At 38.8% G+C, this 24,300-nt stretch overlaps 1 protein-coding gene across 2 annotated transcripts in view; it reads left to right on the forward strand.

Annotated features, from left to right (window-relative positions):
* The first annotated feature begins 16,424 nt into the window (after positions 1 to 16,424).
* LOC126481081 (uncharacterized) overlaps positions 16,425 to 24,300 on the forward strand; it is a 167,388-nt gene continuing 159,512 nt past the window's right edge. The window contains exon 1 of one of the 2 annotated variants that reach the window (XM_050104572.1): positions 16,425 to 16,505. The gene's annotated coding sequence lies outside the window, so the exon portion shown is untranslated. Of the gene's footprint in view, positions 16,506 to 17,802; positions 18,048 to 24,300 lie in introns of those variants that run through there. The other variant, XM_050104571.1, reaches the window with a different exon arrangement.

Here is a 24,300-nt window from a genome sequence, read left to right on the forward strand (position 1 = left end):
GATTAGTTTCATTCATCTCTCCACGCTAGTGTGCAGGCCCCTTCATCCCCGCTTAACTGCAATAGCCTGCACCTCTTGAACCTGCCTGTTACAGCCAATCTTGGTCTATGCCAACATTTTTTGCCAGTAAAAGCCTAGGTCAGGGTCAGTGGTGTACTTATACATATTTTCGTACAGCAGCAATGTTGTCAGCTTTGCCATGAGGTATGAGGGGAACAAAAAGGGAGTGTGTCAGCTACCAGTTCTGTGCTGGTGGTGAAAGAGCATGGACAACCAACATGATTTGAAGCTAGATACAAAGGATGAGGGAATATTGCCACATTTCACATCAATACACCACAGTGTCATAAAAACGTAACACATTGGAGGGGAGGGGGGAGACAGTGACCGTCCAGGTTGTAAATTTAATTGCTACTCCTTTTCACTCACAGCAATTCAAACAGTGCTATTAGATCCCAACCTAACCACATCTTCTTAATTAGTAACAAATATTGCGGAGAAGATCAAATATTCATGAAACAGATAAGAAGGAATGGTTTCATTTCTGACACTAGAAATTCATAGCCTCTTTCACTGCTTCTTATTGCTTACATGAAACTGGTGGATTTCCAACCCATGAACAGTAGAGAAACACTACTGTGAATGCTGCTGTCCCTGATGTAGACTTCAGGCATTTTTATATAAAACACTTCTTCTTTCACTGCCAAGTGAACTATACTGTGGTGTCTCAGGATGGGTCTCATCAACCTATCGATTCTTTCAGTCATTTCGTATCATAAAACTCTTTTCTCCCTGTTCAGTTCAGTAGTAACATCACGGTTCAAAAGATTCTATTCTTTCCCTTTCTGTATCATTTATAATTAACATTTCCTTCCATGTAAGGTTACACTCCAAACAAACATTCCTGCAAAAAAGGCTAACTAAACACTTAAATGTATATATGCTGTTATATTTGATGTTTCTGGATATTGCAAGCCTGCATTGTATACCCTCTTTAGTTGTGCTATTGTTAGTTATTTTGCTGCCCAAATTGCAGTATTAGTTTTGGGGAATACGTAAGTGTCCGATTCCACTCGTCTGCTGTGACCCACGACATCATCAATATGGCGGAAATGGCTATTCTAAGCGTCTCCAGTATGACGCCTATGATATCACTACATACACATGAGAACAAACACGAAAATAGGTATAAATGAGACACTAACATCTCCCTCCAAAAATACAATCAAATTGACAGGGCAACTGCGGGAAATTGGGGGTTTTAGGGATGGGACAAGTTAAATATAACAGTAAAAAAACACACCACAATCCCAAAACACAAGATGAACAAAAAAAAATAAATAAAAAAAAATCTACAGGAATCGGACACTTCCCTTGACCAATATAGGTCAATGGCAGGTGACGATACCAAAACACCAATGCCCACAGCAATAAACTATGGAAATTGGAATCGGACATTTCCCTTGAACCACAACTGACTGTACCAAAACACCTATACCTACATATAAAAATACGAAAATAGTTATTGGTCATTTCCCTTGACCTATATAGGTCCACTGTAACTACTGATATGAAAAACCCAACACCTACAATACGAAAAACCAAAACAAAACCACAACACTTCAAAAATTAAAAACTCAAATGCCCCTACGTAAATTAAAACTCATTCAATACACAATAAATACGCAAAACATTACAACTCAAGAAAAATAAAAAATAGACCCAAAAAAAAAATTACTTACCACCAACAAATTTCAGCCGGCCATCACACACACACACACACACACACACACACACACAGAGAGAGAGAGAGAGAGAGAGAGAGAGAGAGAGAGAGAGATAGATAGATAGAGGACGCCATCAAACACAACAAGACGACATCTACAAACACAACCAACTCCAACTCCGCACCAGAATGAACTGCAGTCCCTTTACACTTTTTTTACTTTTGTTGACATTCATCTTACTACATCTTTTCAATGCACTAGCTATTCCACTCCATTGCTCTTCTTAGTCTCTGATACAATTAAGTCAGCAAACTTAATTTTTTTTCTCCTCCTTAAACTTTCCTTTACTAATTGTTCCACTCAGGTCTTAACTACACCTTCAGTTACATGTCCTTTTCTTGTGATAAGTGTAGCCTGATTTCTTTACAAGTTGTAGATATAAAATTTCACTTCCCATAATTTGTCCCTGATAACTTAAGAATTTAGTAGCTGTTATTTCCCTGCTTCTCTGTCTGAGGTCAGTTGGCATAGTGTAGGTGTATGTAGAATTAAGTAACATTTTGCCCCACTATGCATGGAATATACACACACTTTTAACAGCTACCTACTCCGTGATGCACTACACCTGTCTCATAGAGTTGGTGACTAGATTGTCGAACAGATCTCTTAACACTTTCATGCTTACTAAATGAACATATGATCTTCATTTGATCTTCTATACCTTCTATTAATACTGCCTGGTGAGAGTCCCAAACTGACAAGTAATACTCACGTATACATTGAACAAGTTTTTTTGCGCCTTTTCCGCTGAAGGTCGCTAACATTTTGGAAGGCCTAACAGTTATGTAGTAGAGGAACTCCCTTGCATTTATCATAGTTTATTTACCATGCATGTACATAATATGCATCAAAATACCTGTTGGAGTCTTATACATTAAGTAGTATGGCACGCAGTTTTTTTTTTTTTTTTTTTGGGGGGGGGGGGGGTCTGCTTTCACACTGTAGCCTACATTTCCTTAAGATTCTTCCAATAAAACTGTCAGACATTTGCTTTTTCTGCCACTTGTTATATTTAATGATTTTGCTTAAGGTTGTTACTCTTAAATATTTTACAGTTACTACTATTTCTAGTGATTTATCACAAGTAGTGGTGTAATCAGCCTCCTCAGTGGTTGCAGAATGTCGTGCTCAGCAGCATGTCCTCTACTTCCTGCCACTGTACTTTACTAGTTCACACTGTATCTAACTTCAACCTACCTATTTCCCCTTTTAAATTCTCTAACCTACCTACCTACCGATCACACAGACTAACATTGGTGGTTGATTGATCTCACGTTGTCACATTAGCAAATGTGGCCTTGCTGTGTTGGTATTATGAACAGCTGATAGCATTGGGAAATTGTAGCCGTTATTTTTCCAGAGGATATGCAACTCTACTGTTTGGTTCAAATGATGATGGTATCCTCTTGTGTAAAATATTCCCTGTTGAGATCCCCAGGTGGAGACTAGTCAGGCAGATGCTGTCATCAATAAAAAGAAAACTCTCATTCTATAGGGCAGTGTGTGCACTGTTAGTTTGTGTGATTGTATAAGTAGGTAGGTTAGAGAATTTAAAAGGGGAAATAGGTTGGTTGAAGTTAGATACAGTGTGAACTAGCAAAGTACAGTGGCAGGAAGTTTAAGACATGCTGCTGAGCACAACATTCCGTAGTTTAATAGCTGCTTGATGAACAGTGCCATCTAGATACTTCCCGCAGCACAAAATTTTCTGATCCACACAGATGGGAGTTATTGTTGCAAAATATCCTTTACTCAAAGAATGCTCCTGGCCTCAATCTCTGCTAACCCACTGCACCCACACCCTCTGCCTAGCAGTCTCCCATCCGTCTGTCCAGTCATCCCCTTCCAATCTACTCCTTTGTGTCATCATTGTCATGCACCTCATGAACTCATTGGGCACAGTGCGTCACATTCTTATCCTGTGGATCTGCTGCCTCTCCCTCCCACATTCTCATCTCTCATGCCTGCTGCCTCCCTCCTGGCCATCAGCTACTCCTTCAGCATTTGATGAGTTGTCGCCTTTACTCCTAAATTATTTACATTCAGCCAGAACTTTCCTTACCATATTAATAGCCTTTAATAGTTCGGCAATTGCATTTGGGCCGACCGCTGTGGCCGAGCGGTTCTAGGTGCTTCAGTCTGGAACCACACGACCGTTACGGTCGCAGGTTCAAATCCTGCTTCAGGTGTGGATGTGTGTGATGTCCTTAGGTTAGTTAGGTTTAAGTAGCTCTAAGTTCTAGGGGACTGACAACCTCTTATGTTAAGTCCCATAGTGCTAAGAGCCAATTGCATTTGGCTATCTCATAAGGATGTGTATCACTAAAATACGTCAGATATGAAAAGGACACACAAGCACATGTGTAGTAACACAAAGGACACATTCTAATACGAGGATGGACACTGGAAAAATGCATTTTTCTGCAGAGTAGCTTGCTTATAAGACACATGGACACCTATACGTAAATACTAATATAGTGTGTGAAATCCTAACCAATTGTAATATTAAGCATAGGCTACATAAAAAGAAGGGAATATTTAATATTGTTGCTTGTGAAAGAGTTTCTGAAGAATGCGAACAAGTGGGTTCTTGAAGAAATATGAATAACATCTATCAAAGTTCCGCTTAAAAAACTAAAAAAAAAAAAAAAAAAAAAAAAAAAATGAACTGCTTTCAGGTTGAAAAAGGTTTGAATATTCTTCATACCTAACATAGTGGTGCTATAGATGCCACAGATATGTAAAGAATTGAAAGACAGTTTGTTTCTAAATTAAGGTCAAGGGACTTGAATGAATTGTTGTTACTAGAGACAGCAGTATCACAGCTTATACTCTCTGTTGCATTTTAATGTATAGGACTAGGTCTAGAATGGTAACTGGACTTGGAATGAAAATAAATAATGTGCTCATCACATAAAATTTCACCCACCTGGATTTATTGTTTGTTTATGAATTCTGCATTGATCTGATTTCAGAAAACCATGGCTTCTTTCTTTAAGGTTTCAGGCCAGAGTAATTTATTCTACTTTAGTTGCTCTTTGTTTCTTTTCTTCTGTGAGTTATATATACAACAAAAGAGGGGAACCAGTGTAAGCAATGTCTTTGCCTTATCATTTGCTGCTAAAGTGAAAATAACTACATGGACAAACTGAAGCATTTATGATTGTGTTACTATTGGGGGTGGGGGACCTGGCACCCCTGCTGATAGTAGTGTGGCATTTCAGGTTGATGACCATCCACCTAAAAGTGGAACAGTTGAGGACATGCCCCCAACCTCCTTAAACTAAGGAATCTCTCTACAATGCACAGTTGATACCACAGGATTGTCTGGGGAAAATATCGTAACACACAGTCAACATACCTGACCTCGCTCTTAGAATCCAGGCAAAGTCTGAGTTGCTTCCAGTGAGATTCAGGATATTGCTCACCCATATATCATTGTATACCACTGGAAATGGTGGTACGACAGGTTTTTATGAGTGGATAATGCTATACAGGTTATTTTCTATGATATTTCAAAGATATGCTTTGCAAAATATTGTTGAACAGTTTCAGAAATATGGCTTTTAGGCACTACTACTCCTATGATAAGGTTCCTCCTTTTCGGGTTATTTTTTAGGTGCTGAGTTGCTGATAAGAAAGGCATGAATAAGAAAATGTGCTCCTGAAGGATCTATTTTAAGTGAAATATTCTGCTGTAGTTACTGCAATATAGTACACAACAGGATCTCCAGTACTGTCCAGGAATTGTGTGCTGTCTTTCAATGTTGCATTAATAATAATAAATAATTTTAAGTGACTCAATGGCCTGGGCAAGTCTTTGAATTGAACACCACTTCGGTGACTTGCGTATCCCGAATCTTCCCCAGTTGTCCGAATGGAGAAAGGGGACTTACAGTTTAACATCTAATCCAAACCATGTTATTTCTGGTGACTCCCCACATCATTGAGAGGCAAAGGCTAGGTTAAAACACATATTGAAAAAACTGTGGTCCAACCAGGATTCGATCCCATAACCTCTTGGTTTCATGGCATGCGCTTTACCAAGCCCAACAAGAATTTGAGAGCTACAGAAAAGAATATAGTGATTGGGTAGGGAAGCAAGTACCACAGATTTTAAGTAGTCATCAATAGAAGTCTGTGTACAAGAGTTTTAAGTGTCCTAGATTATTTTTAATCTATCTGTATCGCAGATAAAGGAAAGTGTCCTCAGTTTTAAACTTATGGTGAGCTTTGTGAAAATCACTTCTGATGTCAAGCTTATGTTGTTGCTGTTGGAATAATTTAAAGGCCAAAACACATTCAGCAAATTATAATGCCTTAGCTGTCAATAATGAGAAGCAGACATAACATACATGCTTCAGTTCTACAAGGCCTTTATCCAATCCTAGCAAGACTGTGATACACGGTGTAAGGTTCATCTAGGCCAATGTATTGGAAAAAGTCACTCATACTCATCCACTCCCACTTGCCCATTCTCACTCACTGCCTCAGCCCATCCCATTGTCATTATGTCTTTGTGTGTCTCTGTCACTGCCCCATCTTACAGCCACAATCCCCTTTGTTCTGTTCTACTAATACTGTGCCCTCTCACTATCAATGTCTCTCTCTTGCTCTCTCTCTTACTGCTACTGTCTCCGTATTCATCCCTTCCCATTGTTAGTGTTTCTTCTCACTTCATTATTTCTCTCTTCCTCATTGTTATTGTCATAAATTCTGTCTCTCATTACTGCTTGCTCTCTCCCACTTTTATTTTCTCCTCTTTATTCCTCTCCCACTGGCATTGTCTCCTTCGCTCTTTTTCTTGCACTGTTGTGTCACTGTCAACTATGTCCCACTGCCCACCATGTCTCTCTCTTTCTCTCAGACTGCAATTGTCTCCTTCACTCTTTCTATACCACTGCCAGTGCATATTACCTTCATCCTTTATACTTTTCCGCCTCTAATGCATATTAACTTCACTCTTTATACTTTTTCATCTCTTTCCCATTGCCACTGCCTCCCTCTCAGCACGAAAAAGTGCAGATGCATTTGCATACCCCTCTTGGTGAGAGACAAGATTCTCTTGTATTGGTCAAGGCTTCTTCTCAAGAAGTCCTCCCACCCCCACCCCAGGAAATGTTTCTACAATTTTCCAGTTATTACTTTATGCATTGCAAGGTAATCAGTAATGAAAAGTGTACCTTTTCATTAATTATTGTATGCGTGTCTAGGTTACCAAATTTTTTTCTTTATTTTTAACTTCTTGTGGCACATTTAGGTTCCCCCATCATCAGATACAGGGTAAGATGAAATAGAGACACATGCATTACGGCGAAGTAGTGAGGCTGAGTAACACACCTTTAATGTCAGTAGATTCAATTACATCATCAATTCCCAGGCAGTACAACATGTTATAAGGTAAACCATCTCTACCACAAAATGCATATGATAACAGGCTAACTGTCATTTGCAATGCTTATTACAAGTAAATGTGTCACTTAACTTTCATTATACAAAAAAAATGGTAAAGTACCCATAAATATATGGGCATAACAGTTACATTTCAGTGCTGCTCAGATTCTAATGTAGGAAGTGACCACAGGGGTTTGGTATAATGCTCCTCTTTTTTTTTTTAAAAAAAAAAAAAAAAAAAAAAAAAAAGGAGCAACATTTCAAATCGTATTAAGTCCTCAGATCATAATTTTACAGGAAGTTTCGCTTCCTAACCAAATGACATATGCCAAAATTCTCAGTGGCGGCAGCAGCTTGGTATTTGGATTATGTTCCAGAGTGAGTCATGATTGAAATCATTTCCCAATGAATTAAGGCACCATTTTAATTTTTAAATTGCACTTAATACGTTTTGAACCAGTTCACTGAACAAAATACATTTTGATCCAATCGTTTTCTCACATAACATGATTTGAAATGTTCATTTCCATTTTTTGTTGATTTTATTATTTGACACAGCCCATCACATAAGAAAATAAAGTTATTAACAAGTTGACAGTTGATAAATGTGTTACACTCTTGCACTTAGTCCTTCTTCCTTGTTCAAATAATCATAGTCATCATCTGAAGATTCGGCCTATCAGATTCATCTGATGTCACCTCCATGTTGAGTGCTGAAACATAAAATTGCAAACTACCAACCTCTTTCAAGTTGTCTGTGAATCTTGTGTGTAGCAGGTTATCAACATTGTTTCTTAGTGTCACCTTTCTTCAGTCACTCTGATAATTTCTTTAATCCCTATCCAGTTTCTTAAAATTCTTGGCAAGTGTCTTGTAGTCTCATACAAACCATTATTTACCTAGAAATTTAACAGCTACCGCAGCCTGATAAATCTCTTGGTGTTCCTCAAGTCTGATGATGTCTGAGAACTTATGAAGAGACTTTTCTGCAATGCCAAAAACCCTGTCTGTGGGTGAAAATGAATATCCACTCACAGGAAAGAATACAATAATCATAGAAATGTTAGCATGTACTTTGTTTTGAATCCAATAAACTAGATCATCAATAACAAGTGTTCTTGTTTTGGCCCTTCCATCAGTCTGCAGAGAGCCTGGTACAAGTGATTGAATTATCAAAATTTACCTCTTCTAGTAATGAGGTAATGCCAGATGACATCTGATTTGCATCTCTTCCAGCCTCAGTCTCATTCCAAGCATAAAATTTTGGTTCAGGAGACACAATGCGTAAAATGATATTTGATGCAAATATGATGCTTCATCAGTCGATGATTTAGGCCATGGTTGTACCTGCAGCAAAATAGAGAGAGAGAGACATTGTGACATTGTCTCCTTCATAAGTCTGTGAAAATCCTTTGTGTGAACTTTAGAAGAGTATGTTTATGTTCAATTCTGCTGGAAGATAAAGCCTATAACTTCTATTCCTTCTGTAACATGATTACCTTTCTTGTAACCAAGAAATAAATGCAGTCATGATTTCTCTTTTTGCACCAAACAGAGCACTTTTCTGCTGCCGCCTCTTTTCTCAGATACCGCCACCATTCTCAACAGCTTCTGATATGTTATTAATCCCAGTCAGATCGGAAAACTCAAGGAGCTCACAGATGAACTAAATAAACAAAAAATTTTAATAACTGGGATCCAAGAAATGAGAAACACCACAGAGGACCCATTCGAATCACAAGGATACAGAATTTATAATGGGAAACCAGGACTGAGGGCAATGAAACAATGTCCCCAGTTTGGAACAGGGTTTTTAGTAAACATAAAAATAATAGATTCAGTAACGGATTTCCAAGCAGTATCACCAATAATTGCGACTCTAAGCTTTAAAACAATGAATAAAACCTATACAATAATAAATGCTCATGCCCCAACAAATGAAAAAAATTGTCTAACAAAAACAAAGGATGAGGTAGATAAATTTTGGCACCTTCTAGAACAAACTGTGAACAGAGTAAATAAAAAGAATGTAAAAATATTATTGGGAGATTTCAATGCTCAGTTGGGAAAAGAAAGGAAATATAAAGATATAATTGGAAAATGGAGTCCACATAAATTTACGAACAGAAATGATCAAAGACTTGTAGAACTCTGCAGAGAACACAACCTTATATCTAAATCAACATACTTTAAGAGGAAGCCAAGTAAACTTAAAACATGGAAACATCCAAACTGGAGGAAAGGGGAGTGGCAGCTAGACCATGTCTGCATGGACAAAAATTTTCATAAGGAGGTCCACAATGTTAAAGTACTGAGAGGAGTAGACACAGGCTCAGACCATTATATAGTTAAAATTAAAATCAAATTCACTCCGTTAAAGAAGAGACCTGAAAAACTAATAAAATAAAAAGGAGATTTGACGCACACCAGCTAATTAAAAATAATAAATACCAACAAATAACACAAACCATCAAATTAACAGACGATCTAGAACAACTAGTGCCTAATCTTAAAAAAGAAGCAGAGAATCTAGCTCCCTTGAACCCCCGAAGGAAACATGCATGGTGGACATCAGAATGTGACAAATTCCATGAAGATAGACACCAAGCATAGTTAAAGTTTCAAACACATAAAACTGAAGATAATGCCATTAACCTAAAAAATGAAAGAAAAAACTTCACACAGAATATTAGAAGAATCAAGAGAGGATTCCATAAAGATATTATAAACTCTATAGAAGGTAATTATCATGAAACCAACTCCAGGAACTACTATAAAATCTTTGGGAAACAACTACAACAATATGAGGCCCCTACACTAATACTGAAAGATGAAGATGGGACACACAGTAACAAGGAAAATGCAGAAATCTGGGCAAAAGCATTTAACAAACTTCTGAATTGCGAGGTACCCAAAGAACCCTCACAAATCAACATAAAAGCCCCAATAAAAACCAAACCTAACAAACTAGACCCTCCAACTTTCCAAGAAGCAGAAAAAATTCTTAAAAGAACAAAAAAAATTATAAGGCATGTGGAGAAGATCAGGTTTTTGTTGAAATGTGGAAATATGCAAGTGACACAGTCAAGACCTCCTTACACATGGCTCTAACAAAAATTTTGGTAACGGAATGATTCCCCGAACATTGGACCACAGCTATCATCCACCCACTACACAAAAAGGGAGATAAGAGCAACCCAGACAACTGCAGAGGAATCTCTCTTCTAGATTGCACATACAAAATTCTATCCAAGATCCTATATGAAAGAGTCAAGGAGCAATTAGAACAGGAGTTAGGGGAATATCTGGGAGGTTTCAGACCATGGAGAAGCTGTGCAAAGCAGATAATTAGTTTAAAATTGATTATGGCATACTACAAGAAACGGAACAAACCTTTGGCAATATCATTTGTAGATTTTAAGAAGGCATATGATTGTCTCCACAGACCTTCAGCATTAAAAATGCTAAGAAATCTAAGACTCCATCCAAAACTAATTAAAATAATACAACTCACTCTAACACCAAATCAAAAGTGAAGTTTAGAGGAGAAATTTCAGAACCGTTCCTTAAAAAAACAGGCTTAAGGCAAGGTGACTGCCTATCACCATTACTGTTCAACTGTGCACTGGAATACATAATGAGAGAATGGTACAAGGACAATCCAAAGGTGATAAGAATTGGAAGTGCAAAAGACGATATTAGCTTAAACTGCTTGGGATTTGCTGATGATCTTGCTCTCCTAGCCAACACCGTTCAAGAAGCCAGGCAACAAGTGAAATCACCACAAGAAATAGCAGAGAAAGTAGGCCTTAGAATATCATTTGAAAAAATGGAAATTATGCTAACTGATCCACCACTTGCAAACAAAATTACAATAGGAGAACAGGAAATCAAAATTGTTGATAAATTTAAATATTTAGGCGAAATAATAACATGCAATCTAAATGAGAAGCCATCATGGCAGAATAGAATAAAAAAACTGAACTACGCAAATGACTTTACCAAAACTACATACAACAAAAAAGCCTATCTATAGATGCAAAGTTAAAACACTATAAAACAGTTACACAACCAGAAATAATGTACGCAGCTGAAACTATCTTCAAAACAATGAATACAGCAGAAATTGACAGAATACTAAAAATAGAAAGAAGAATAATTAGGACATGTATAAATAAACAGTATAAAATGAATGGACATTGGAGAAGAGCATCAAATGAAACAGTAAATAAGAAAATAGAACCAGTCATGAGCACGATCAGGAAGAAACGCATCTCATTCTTTGGACATCTGATGAGAACTCCAGAAAACAGAATTAGTAAAAAAAGAATAGAAAAATTGTGGAATAGCAAGAGCAACATTAAATGGGTCACAGAAATTAAGGAAGATATAAAAGAACTCCAAATTACTGTAGATGACCTAAAAAACAAGACAGAGAAAACAAGAATACTGCAAGACCCGCAAACCAGACTACAAATGAAAATCAATAAAAGGAGTACAGGAAGAGTGGTCTCAGATGAAGCAAGAAAGAAAATATCTGAAAGAATGAAGAAATATTGGGCAGACAGAAGAGCAAAACACCTTTCATATAAGAATAGACTCTAATAATTATATTACCTAAATATCATATTAAGTTATTGTTGAGCCAAATTGTATCCCTGTGTAACAACTTGTTTACAACTTTGTATTTTTGACTAGAGTGATCCAATGAAGGCCATAAAATAAATAATAATAAAAAACAATTCCTCTTGCTAAAATCTGTTGGTGAGCTTAGATGTACTGTACAATAATATTAAATTTTCCTTACAACAGAAGGATAAGATGTGTAACGCTTATTGTTCTACAACGAGTTATTCAACTATTTATGGTGGGATGGTGATGATGTCTCAGAAACAACATAGCAGTTTAACAGTTTAGTAACAGTATTATAAACACACTGCAAACTACCTAATACAACACAGCAATGGAATTTTGACTCCACTCTCGTGCATAATGCTTTCCAGTTCTTCATGGTTTTGGAGATTTAACTTTCATTACATAACTGCATCTGCAGTCTTGTTCCACTTCATTCAGAACACTATAAACTTTATTTTTTGCTTTTGCTGGGTAGAGTTCACTCCCACACTTTAGCCTGCCTTCTTTGTGGTTACAAGGCAGCTCAAAATTACTTAAATAATGCCAGTTTCAGTAATGAAAATGAAACGTGTCTCCTCGTGTCATAACTGCAGATGGTAAATTAAAGTATAAAAACATGCATTTATGCAATCTTTCCCACGCGAATAACCCATCACGCACCAGTGTTACAAATTGCACGGAAAATAATCAGTCATAAAATAATCAGGTCTTATTACTTTTTGAGCTTTCGTTTATCCTGTCTTTTAGTTTTTGAAGATCCAGTTCTCATTCTACCTCCTTTTGATCAGTCTCTCATGGGTAAATAGACCTCCACAGTGATAAAAAGTGCACAGTCATGCAGTGAACCTCATAGTGTGTGAACTGCAAAATGAAAATAGCAGGCCGACCGCGGTGGTCATGCGGTTCTAGGCGCTCCAGTCCGGAGCCGCGCTGCTGCTACGGTCGCTGGTTCGAATCCTGCCTCGGGCATGGCTGTGTGTGATGTCCTTAGGTTAGTTAGGTTTGATTAGTTCTAAGTTCTAGGGGACTGATGACCACAGCTGTTGAGTCCCATAGTGCTCAGAGCCATTTGAACCATTTTTTTGAAAATAGCAGGAACAGCCAACAAACAACAGAAGAGTAGGCTAATAATGCAGGCTAGTGCTACACACTATTGAAGTGTTCCCCTACTGCCATCTCCTATGTTAATTTTTGTGATCTGATCCACCATATATCAGTTACTTTAAATATTATAAGGAAAAAAGTAGTTAATGTAACTCTTCCATCCGTACATATTGCAGCTCTCGTGCCAGTTTTTTATGTAACTAAAGTTAAATGATACATGTACTTGTAAGAAGTGTTGATGTGTTGGATATTCCTGTTGCCATAAACATTGTTATACTGTCACTGATGCTGCCAAAGGCAATGACTTTGCCTTATAACATGCATTACTGCCTAAGCCAGTTTAGGCCCAGATGTCATGAAATGTTTATAAGTGACAAGATACTGTGAATCGATATTAAAGGTTTGTTACTGAGCTTGACTGATTCATTGTAATGTACAAGTCTCTATTTTGTATTATATTGTATTCTTATGCCACAGATCTGGTGGTGGTGGGTTAGCCCAAAACACATCATGAGAAGCTGCAGCCAAGGCCAATTGTATAATCATTAGTGCCAGCATGGCATCCTCTCAAATACTTCTTATCTAATTTAGTGGTGTACCTTTTCACCCCAGAAGACACTGGCTATAAACTTCTGGCATCTGAAATTGGTATCAGCTTTTTTGTTGCTGGAAGTTGCTCACCGCTGTTTTGTCTCTTATGTGACCCAGAACTCATCCATAGCAACAAACTGACATGAAAAATCAATCCGATTCCCTTCAGAATTGTCCATATACGGCTGAGAAATTTGTTTTCAAATTTTCCATCATCCGTCTTCTACAGCAGCCTCTTGTACTGAGTTATCTCATAGCTAAATTTTAAATTAAAACATATCACACTCTTTCTTCTGATACACTTAAGACTTCAGTTATTTTTCTCTTTTAGTCACAAGCATCATATGAAGCACTTCTTAGTTGTTTTCCTATATGATTGGAGTTTCCCGATTTCTTTTGTGTGGATCATTTTCAAGAGAGATGTGGCATCCTTGAATTTGCCATCCATCTCTTAACTGTGGGAAATGGAACAGTAGACATCTTATAAACCATGGGTGAATGTCCACAACAATAATTTTGTAATACTGGTGCATTCCAGTTTATCCATTTGAATACCAGGTGAAGCTGGTGAAGCGGACGAGCCTGTATTATTGTTCCACCTGCTAGTCACTGAAGTGGGAGGAAGTAGTTGTAACTAACCTTGGCATAAGTTTGGCTCATTATCCAGAAAGTGGACCTCCAGTTTGCAGTGTTTCTGTTTTATTTATTTCTGTACACCTCTATTTTTGCTAACAGTGAGACAAGTGTACAAATTTGTATTGTGTGTAGAGTCTGACCTTTTGTGTTAGTTATTAGGTTGGCCTATCATTTTCTGCCAAATGTTCATCAAGCAGCAGTGTCCTGATTCATAGTTTTAGTTTCTGTTTGGTTATCAAAATGTGATATTTTAATACGTGTTTTAAATTTAGATTTGAGTAAAAGTTGGAGAGAATACATGATTGCCTGACATGGTTTTTCTTCAGGTAATGTACAAAGTTTAGATGTTTTAACTATGAAGCAGTACTGGTAAAATTCTTATTGAGTGCTCTAATAACAAGTAATCACTACGGCTCCATTTCACAGTCATTGTCAATGTGATGACAACAGTGACGTCAGAAATAGAAAATAATTGTGCGGTATTAACTGTCAATGTTGAAAGATGAGATTCGTTATATATTTGTCCTGTTAGAGCTTAAGTGTCAGTGCCTGTGTTAAAAATGTAGCTGGTTATGTACATGTAACTTGCCACACTAACTGGTTGCCACTCTTTAATGAACTGTATGTGATTTAAATATGGAAACGGAAATACACATTGGAATTTAAGTGTTTATGAAAGCTGCAGCAGTGATAGAATGAATGCTTCTGTGTGTGTTGTCTGTGTATTACGGAAATACACATTGGAATTTAAGTGTTTATGAAAGCTGCAGCAGTGATAGAATGAATGCTTCTGTGTGTGCTGTCTGTGTATTCATTTGTTAGCTTTCTTATGAAGAAGTTTCACAAACTTTGTTGATAACCTACATTTTTACATGCCTGTCTGCTACTCAGTGCCTGAGTTTATTCAGTGAATAGAGATTTAACCTCATGTAATACATTTCCATGCGTTCTAAGCTTTCCTTAGACTACCTTATCATTATTTAAATAGAATAATGGAAAATCCAGAATGGAATGTAACAATATTATGAAAAGGGTAGTTGCTACACTCACCATATAGTGGAGATGCGGAGCCGCAGATAGGCACAACAAAAAAAAGACTGTCAGAAAGTAAGCTTTGGTCCAAGAAGGCCTTTGTCGAACATAGACGATGTACACACACACACACACACACACACACACACACACACACACGAACTCATACACACATGACGACAATCACTGGCAGCTGGAACCAGACTGCGAGCAACAGCGCACGATGAGAGAGGCAATCAGGTGGGGGTAAGGAGGAGGCGGGGATGGACAAGGGGAGGGATAGCAAGGTAGGGGTGGAGGATGGTAAAGTGCTGTTAGTGGGAGTGTGCAGGGATCAGGGATGACGTGGAGAGTAAGGCGGTTAGATGCAGTTGGGAGGTTAGATGGAGGGTGGGAGTAATTGGGGGGGGGGGGGAGATAGTGGAAAAGGAGAGAAGTAAAAAGACTGGGTGCATTGGTTGAATGAGGGCTGTGTAGTCCTGGAATGGGAACAGGGAAGCGGCTAGATGGGTAAAAACAATGACTAACGAAGGTTCAGGCCAAGAGGGTTATGCGAACATAAGATATATTGCAGGGAGAGCTCTCCCTCAGCAATTCAGAAAAGGTGGTGTTGGTGGGAAGAACCCAGATGGCACAAGCTGTGAAGCAGTCATTGAAATGAAGACTGTTATGTTGGGTGGTGTACTAGGCAATTGGGTGGTCCTGCTGTTTCTTGGCCACAGCGTTTTGGTGGCTATTCACACAGTCAAAACAGCTTGTTGGTTGTCATGCCCATGTAGAAAGCAGGGCAGTGGTTGCAGCTTAGCTCTTCCTCCCCCATCTGGTTGCCTCTCCCGTTGGGTGCTGCTGCTCGCAGTCTGGCTCTAGCTGCCAGAGACTGTGGTCATGTGTGCAAGAGCTTCATTTGTGTGTGTGTGTGTGTGTGTGTGTGTGTGAGTGTGTGTGTGTGTGTGTGTGTGTGTGTGTTCGACAAAGACCTTGTTGGCCAAAAGCTTAATTTTGGACTGTCTTTTTGTTGTGCTTATCTGCGACTCAGGATCTCCACTATATGGTGAGTAGGAAGTATTCTTTTCGTAATATTGTTTTAGTAGAATAATGCACACACTACAAATATTCTGAGATAATTTTTCACAGATATGGTACTAATGTCCTGATTCACTTTCTTTGACATGTAAGTCATTCTTCTGTTTGTTTAAAGTAGTTTATTTATGTAAATAAGATACTATTAACTTTTTTGTGTTTCAGCAAAGGGTCATTTTTTATCTTGCAATTCTGCCAAAACCACTTAAGGACTCAGAGGTTTCTGAAATAATACCTCTTTTTCAAGTGAGTGCAACTTTTCACAAAAGTGTAATGCTTTCCTTTACACTTTATTTATATACAGTACTTGTGTTACTATTTTAATGGATAATAACTTATAAGACATCCAAGTTCTCAAAATATAGCCAGACTCACCAAGCTTAAGATGCTTAATATCATAAACACAAAAGATACACTTGAATTTTTTGAATAATATTCATGCTTTTGCAATCAAATAGTGAAGCAAAAGGAAGACAGAAACAATAAATGCAATCAGAATTTCAACTAGACCTTTTTAATACTAGGTTAAACATTGAACCATACTTATGATGGTTTGATCCACAACCTCAACTAAATCTATTACAATTCTCACAGTACCCCACTTATAGGCCTGTCACTAATTTCTTGTTTCCCATCAAATGAGTTGAAACTAATTAAGGAACTGGTTAGGCATTTGGCAGATGCTAGCTTTATTTTACTACTCAATCGTCTTGATATGGGTTGTTCGCCAGTTGTTCCTAAAACACTTTAGGCAAATTCCAGGTTGGTTCTTTTTAACGGATACAATCTATTTCCTTCCACATATTAGTCCAGTCTCAACTTGGGCCCTCTCTTAATAACCACATTGATGACAGGATGTGAAATGCTGCTGTTTCTTCCCCCCTCCCTCCTTTTTTCTAGCATCCTTTCCAAACATATATTACATGTGACCCCAGTTTAATCACAATTTAATCACTAGTAAAAGATTTTTTTTCCAGTGAATTTGTGGCCCATCACTAATGACCCAGTCATCAGCAGGACCTTAAATCGTGCTCTTCCATACTCCCGTACTTCGTCCCAAACCAAATGAGTTACACAGTAGTTAAGACATTGGATTTGCTTCAGGAGGAGGGCAGTTCAAATCTCTTTTGACTATAATCATTCAGATTTTCCATTAAATGGTGGGCTGGTTCCTTTGAGACGTACATCCCTAATCCAAGCTTGTGCTCCCTTTTTGATGACCTCTTCATTGATTTCTCTTCTTTCCTTCTGAAGTTTAACATAGCCCTGATAAGTTTAGTCATGAAAAGCAGTCTCATATGTTTTTGAATTTAACGTATGTTACAATTCGCGTTAAAGTAATAAACACATTTTGTTTTGTTTTGACCCAAAAACATCATGGGATACAGGCTGCTTAAGATAAAGATGTTTTATTTATTTAATCATACCAGAAGCATCAAACACTGTATATAATGACAAACAATGGATGAAATTTTATAAAGATAAAATTTGTAGAACTAGAAATTGTGTATAAACAATCATGTTATATTACACGGATGAGAAATTTATATACACAGATGACCAAGCTGTTACGGCCTAATCAAATAACTTAAGAGACCATAAAAAGGAAACTATAAAAAAATCTTTAACAAGTGGCTGTCTACTACAAGAAAAACCAATTCAAACCTAACTGCTCGAAGACCTAAACGAGTGGTTCCTACCTAAACTGGCTTCCTCTAGCACATTTGGGGTAACCTCCAAGAGCTTCTCATCAGTGCTGGTGCTTGGGCATAACTCACCCTCGATGAGGTGGGTAGTGGTCTGCTCCTGCCCACTGTCATACACCAATGGTTAATTTAATAATTCCTGTCTCTTCATGTTGATTCTGCTTCTTGCAACTTCGAAAAGTAGTCTGTGCAAAGATCTCCGTATGTTCCTCTGCTCTGTGTGTTCTGAGGAAGTTCTTCCTTTACTATAGACCAATCTCCCAGATGGACTTATTTCCTCGTCAAGTTTCTACAGTGATTTGTTGCAGTATATAGTGAGATTTTCTGTTATGAGCTGGAAACTTCTTGATTTAAATTAGTAGCAGGCAGATTGGTATCCATGGAAAGGGATGGCCCTTAGATGTAAATGATTGTTTTTTTCCTTCATGGCTGCCACTTCAGGTCAGATACTAGGGGGATCGATACCTGCTTGCACTATAGTTGGGCAGTTGGTGCGGGTCTCAGATGTCCTGTGATGATATGTCAGCAGCTCGTGGTCTTCTGATTAGTTTTGTTGACTTCCAATCTAATGACTCCGGGTTTGATTCCTGATTGAGTCAGTGGCTTTCACTGCTCAGGACAGGTGTGTGTGTGGGGGGGGGGGGAGGGGGGGGGTTGTTGTTGTTCTCATCACAATTTTGTCGTCATTGATACGCATGTCACCAAAAAGGCATCAAATAAGAAGAATTACACCAGGCAGTTGATTTACCCAGAAGAGAACTCCTACCCAAATATGCCATACACACATTTCATCATTGTGATGGTGCGATATGAGTTATTGAATGATATGTCCATTTGTCTGGCGTGGCTGGAGTTGCAGCAGAGAAACACAAGGCAAAAGCTGTAGTCCTTATTGCCCTGGGTTGTGCACGTCATGTAGTGCCTGCTAGTTTGCGCGCATTGTTGTTTCCAGCAGCTACTTCATGTTCATGCAATTTTTCCTGTGAGCAAGTGCTCTGTCTAATGTGACACTCATACATTTTGGAGTTGTAGAATAGATGACTTGAAACAGTGGTTTGAGAGACAGTGACATAACAGAGAAAAGGTTGACTGTAGAAGAGACTGTGGGTCATGATGAGTGAAGTCAGGGACAGCGCTTCACATAATTCCCCTGGCCTCAATCTCAGCTAAAGCCCTGCCCCCACACCCATTTCATCCCTGCCCCAGGACCCTGTCTTCACTCATCCTGCACCTACATTCTCTCCTGCAGTCTCTCAAGTTGGAGAAGTGCGGTTCCAGCACAGTGCATTCATTTCTCGTCCAGCATATAAAGCCTGGTGTTGCAGGTTCCGCAACTGCAGTCTTGATTTTTAATAAAATTCCAGCACCAGTTGCAATTATCTTTTTATTTTAAAAACCACAACTGATTTCAGCCCCTGAGACTGTTATCCAATCATATCTACTTAGTATCAAACCACAAAGTGCAATTTAATTAGTCAAACAGATAAGTATGTAGCAGTACGCATCTTTAGCAGCAAGTATAATACATAGCTATCATGAAACAATTCAACCACATACTTCATAAAACAAAAATGTTAAATGTTACATGAACTTGTCTTCTATTAAAAATGTATCACTACATAAACTAAATAATGTTGAAAAATAACTCATCAGTAACCACCATAAAAGCATTTTATAAACTTATTTACTATCTAAGAAGTCTAAATATGTAACAGTACTTTACTTGTCAGAAATCCTGAGAGGACATAGAATGACTGATGAGAGATGCCAGGAGATGGCACTTAAATAGGTGAGAGGAAGCTACAGGGAGGGCCTGTAGACATCAAATAGATGGGGAGGGAGAGACAAGTGCTGAAAAAAAAATTGATGAAATGGTTTAAAAGTAAAATAAATTATCGAACAACATGGTATTTAAAAGACTGATGTAGATACATAAGAAATAAATGTAAAAGGTATTATTACAAAGCAAGACTAAGCTGAACAAAAAGTCAATCTAGGACACCAGCGATGGCAAACAGGTGGAAACAGCAAAGGGTATCTCTGCACACAAAGTTGATTTATATGACATGCACCTATGAAAAAATGAGTGTGGTCTGTTGTTTATAATAACTGGTCCTACCATACTTGGTAACGAAGTTATGAAATTAATTTAACAATAATACATCAAACACATTTTCAATTTTTGAAAATATAATGTAAATGGGTAGAATAAACAAATCTGCTCACCAAGTGGTGATAGGAGAACACACACACAAAAGGTATTTGTGGTGTCGCCAGCAGACACCACACTTGCTAGGTGGTAACCTTTAAATCGGCTGCGGTCCGTTAGTATACATCGGACCCGCGTGTCGCCACTATCAGTGATTGCAGACCAAGCGCTGCCACACAGCAGGTCTAGTCTAGAGAAACTCCCTAGCACTCGCCCCAGTTGTACAGCCGACTTTGCTAACGATGGTTCACTGTCTACATACGCTCTCATTTGCAGAGACGACAGTTTAACATAGCCTTCAGCTACCCCCTTTGCTACGACCTAGCAAGGCGCCATATTCAGTTACTATCCGCTTTCTGAATTCTCATTCCTTGTCATGTTCCAGACCTCACGTCAGTATATTTCTTCCCTCCTCACGCCAGCCTGTGTGAGCTAAAATGCGTGCATTTCGGCCTCCACTTGTTACACGGTGTTGGCTCTTCTGCTAACACAAAAGTATTAAAGTTTGCAAGCCTTAGAAACCAGTGGCTCCTTCTTCTGCCTGAATGGTTGAAGGGGAAGGAAGAGGGGTGAAGGAAAAGGACTTGGGTAGGTTTAGGAAAAAGGGTAGATTTCGGAAAAGTCACCCAGAACCCTAGGTCAGGGGAGACGTACTGGACAGAATGAGAAGGAAAGACTGACAGTTGGGGATTGCACCAGACGAGATTTAAATGTCTGAGAGCTTGAAGGTGGAAGATATAGTAATACATAAGAACAAGATTACTGCCAAAATGTCACGCGGGAGTTATTAAGAGCAAAAAACTTAAGTGCATCGTATGTGATAGAGGTCGGGAGGGAGAGGTGGTAAAAAATAGATGGGTCAGAAAATAAAACACGTAGAAAACTAAAAGAGAGGGAAGAAAGGATTAGTTACTGTGAAGAAATGTTGAGCCTGAGGAAATTGACATAAATTAAGGCCAGGTGGTTGGCGAGAACCAGCGACATAACAGGACATGACGTCAGTGCCTATTTCACCACATGTGCCATCTGGATTCTTCCTCAGAACTCCACAGGTGGGAACTGGCACTACAGCACATCCTTGGTCTTGCCACCAGTTTGGCCCTAATTGACATTAATTTCTTCAACCCCAGCATTTCTTCACAGTGACGACTCCTTTCTTCAATCCATTTTAGTTTTCTACGTCTTTCATTTTGTAACCTGTCTGTATTTTGCCGTCCCCCTCCCACCTCTGTTACATACAGTGCACCTAGCTTTTCACTCTTAAAAACTGATGTACAGTGTTTTAGCAGTAATCTCTGTCTTACATATTTCCACCTTTAAGCTCTCAAGCTTTAAAATCGCGTCAGGTGCAGTCCCCAACAATCAGTTTTTCATTCTCACCCTGTTCGGTAAGTCTCCTCTGATCCAGGATTCTGGGTGACTTTCCTGAACTGTACCCCTTTTATTAAATCTCCCCAATCCTTTCCCTACACCCCTGTTCCTTCCTGTTCAACCTGTCTCCCAGAAGGAGCCACTGGCCCTGAAAGCTTGGAAACTTTAATACTTCTTCTATATGTGTTTTCCTGGCATCACTTGGTAAGTAGATTTTTTATCTATCCACTTACATTATATTATCACACACATTCTGTAAGACATCCAGGAAAACAATGTGTATTAGGCTTTTTTTTTTTTTTTTTTTTTTTTTTTTTTGTCAAGAATACCCTTCTTATTGTCGTTTAAATGGTTGTATGTTTCACTTTCCACCAAGATGTCCACTCAGGTTCATTTTTCCATTTCATGCAAAACTGTGGGGTTATTGTTGGTATTGGTTCACTGTGTACTTTCGAAATTAAGTGAGAAGCAAAGATCGATTTGTCTTCTGCATTTTTCCTTCCTAGTTATGTATGTTCTTTGAACTAGTTTTAACGTTTCTACCTGTTTGTCCAATATAAAAGGCTTTTCAGTCAGTGCAGCAGATTTTATAAACACCAGCAGTTGTAATTTGAAGTTGTGTACAAGTAGCTGAACAAATGAGTTATTGGTTCTGAAGGCAATTCTAACATTAAATCTGCAGAATAATGCATTGTAGCTTATAAGAAACATTCCCATAAAAGAGAAACAAGATGACTTTTAATGTTTCTGCAGCATTGTCACTAAATTTGTTGCCTTTATTCGGAAGAACCTTGAGTTTAGAATTATGTATTTTAACAACTATGGACTAATAACTGTTTTTGGAAGCAACATTGTGCACTGTATGAAGTGCTTTTTTTTTAGCTTCTAAACTCTTAAGGCTTAATTTAGGTATTCTGTTTATCAGTGCTTGAAAGAAGGCTTTTCTATGTTTCACTGAGTGACAATAATTCTGAGATATAATGACATCATTACAATAAATGCCAAACAAATGGGTTCATTTGAGTTTAATAATGCATAAATCCAGAAAATTAATCAGCATTCTTTTGCTGATGTTCACCCGTAAAATGAGTGTTAGGATATGAAGTACATTGATCTTGTCAGCTAACAGATCGATGTCATCTTTAGATCCTAGATGCAACAACACAATGCCATCAACATATATTTTGCAAAAATTATTTGCCATGCCCCCTGTGAACTGTTTACTGAAAAATTCGCCATATACTAGAGATGCTGATACGCAGATAGGCACAACAAAAAGACTGACAGGAAATGAGCCTTCGACCAACAAGGCCTTCCTCAAACACACACACACACACACACACACACACACACACACACACACACACACACACACACAAATGCAATTAACATGCTCATGACCACAGTCTCTGGCTGTTGAAGCCAGACTGCGAGCAGCTGTGCATGATGGCAGAGGCAACCATGTGGTGAGGGTAAGGAGGAGTCTGGGGTGGGGAAGGGTAGGGATAGCACGGTAGGGGTGGAGGCAAGTAGGGCAGCTGGAACAGAAGGGGCTAGATGTGTAAGGACAATTACTAACAAAGATTGAGGCCAGGACTGTTATAAGAACATAGGATATATTGCAGAGAAAGTTCCCACCTGCACAGTTCAGAAAAACTGGTGTCCAGATGGCACAGATCGTGAAGAAGTCATTGAAATGAAGAATGTTGTGTTGGATGGCATGCTCAGCAGTGGGGTGAACCAGCTGTTTCTTAGCCACAGTTTGTTGGTTGCCATGCCCACTTAGAAAGCAGCACAGTGATTGCAGCTTAGCTTTTAGATCACATGACTGGTTTCAGAGATAGCCCTGCCTTCAGTGGGATAGGAGATGCTTGTTACTGGACTGGAGTAGGTGGTGATGGGACATGTCTTGCATCTAGGTCTATTGCAGAGATACGAGGCAAGGGGTTGGGAGCAGGTGTTGTGTAGGGATGGACAAGGATATTGTGTATGTTCAGTGGGCAGCGGAATACGACTGTGCGAGTCGTGGGAAGGATAGTGGGTTGGAAATTCCTCATTTCAGAGTATAATGACAGGTAGTTGAAACCCTGGCGGAGAATGAGATTCAGTTGATCCAGTCCTGAATGCTACTGAATCACAAGGGTAATGCTCCTCTGTTCCTGGATGGTGGGACTTTGGGAGGTAGAGGGTGACTGGAGAGATAAGGCTCAGGAGATCTGTTTTTGTTAAATATTAGGAGTGTAATTACAGTCTGTCATTGAGTGAGATCTACAGTATATGTTACCACTTGTCACTATTAGATGCAATGGCCATGGGTAGCTAGGCTGTATGGAAGGGACTTCTCAGTATGGAATGGGTGGCAGGTTTGTTGGGTTGAGTAGAACCAGGTGAACTGAATGGGGGACAAGCTGTTGTGGTTCTGGAGGAATGTGGATAGGATGTCCTCACCCTTGAGCCAGATCACAAAGATGTCATCAGTGAATCTGAACCAGATGAGGGATTTGAGATTCTGGGTGTTTAGGAAGGATTTCTCTAGATGATCCATGAATAGATTGGCATAGGATGGTGCCATATGGATGCCCACATCCACACCCTGGATTTATTTGTAGGTAATGCCTTCGAAGAAGAAGTAATTGTGGGTGAGGATATAGTTGGTCATGGCAACTATGAAGGAGGTTGTTGATTTGGAATCCATCGGGTATTGGAAAAGGTAATGATCAATAGCGGTAAGGCCATGGGCATTAGGGATGGTAGT

Source organism: Schistocerca serialis, chromosome 5, assembly GCF_023864345.2.
Source record: "Schistocerca serialis cubense isolate TAMUIC-IGC-003099 chromosome 5, iqSchSeri2.2, whole genome shotgun sequence".
NCBI classification, from domain to species: domain Eukaryota; kingdom Metazoa; phylum Arthropoda; class Insecta; order Orthoptera; family Acrididae; genus Schistocerca; species Schistocerca serialis.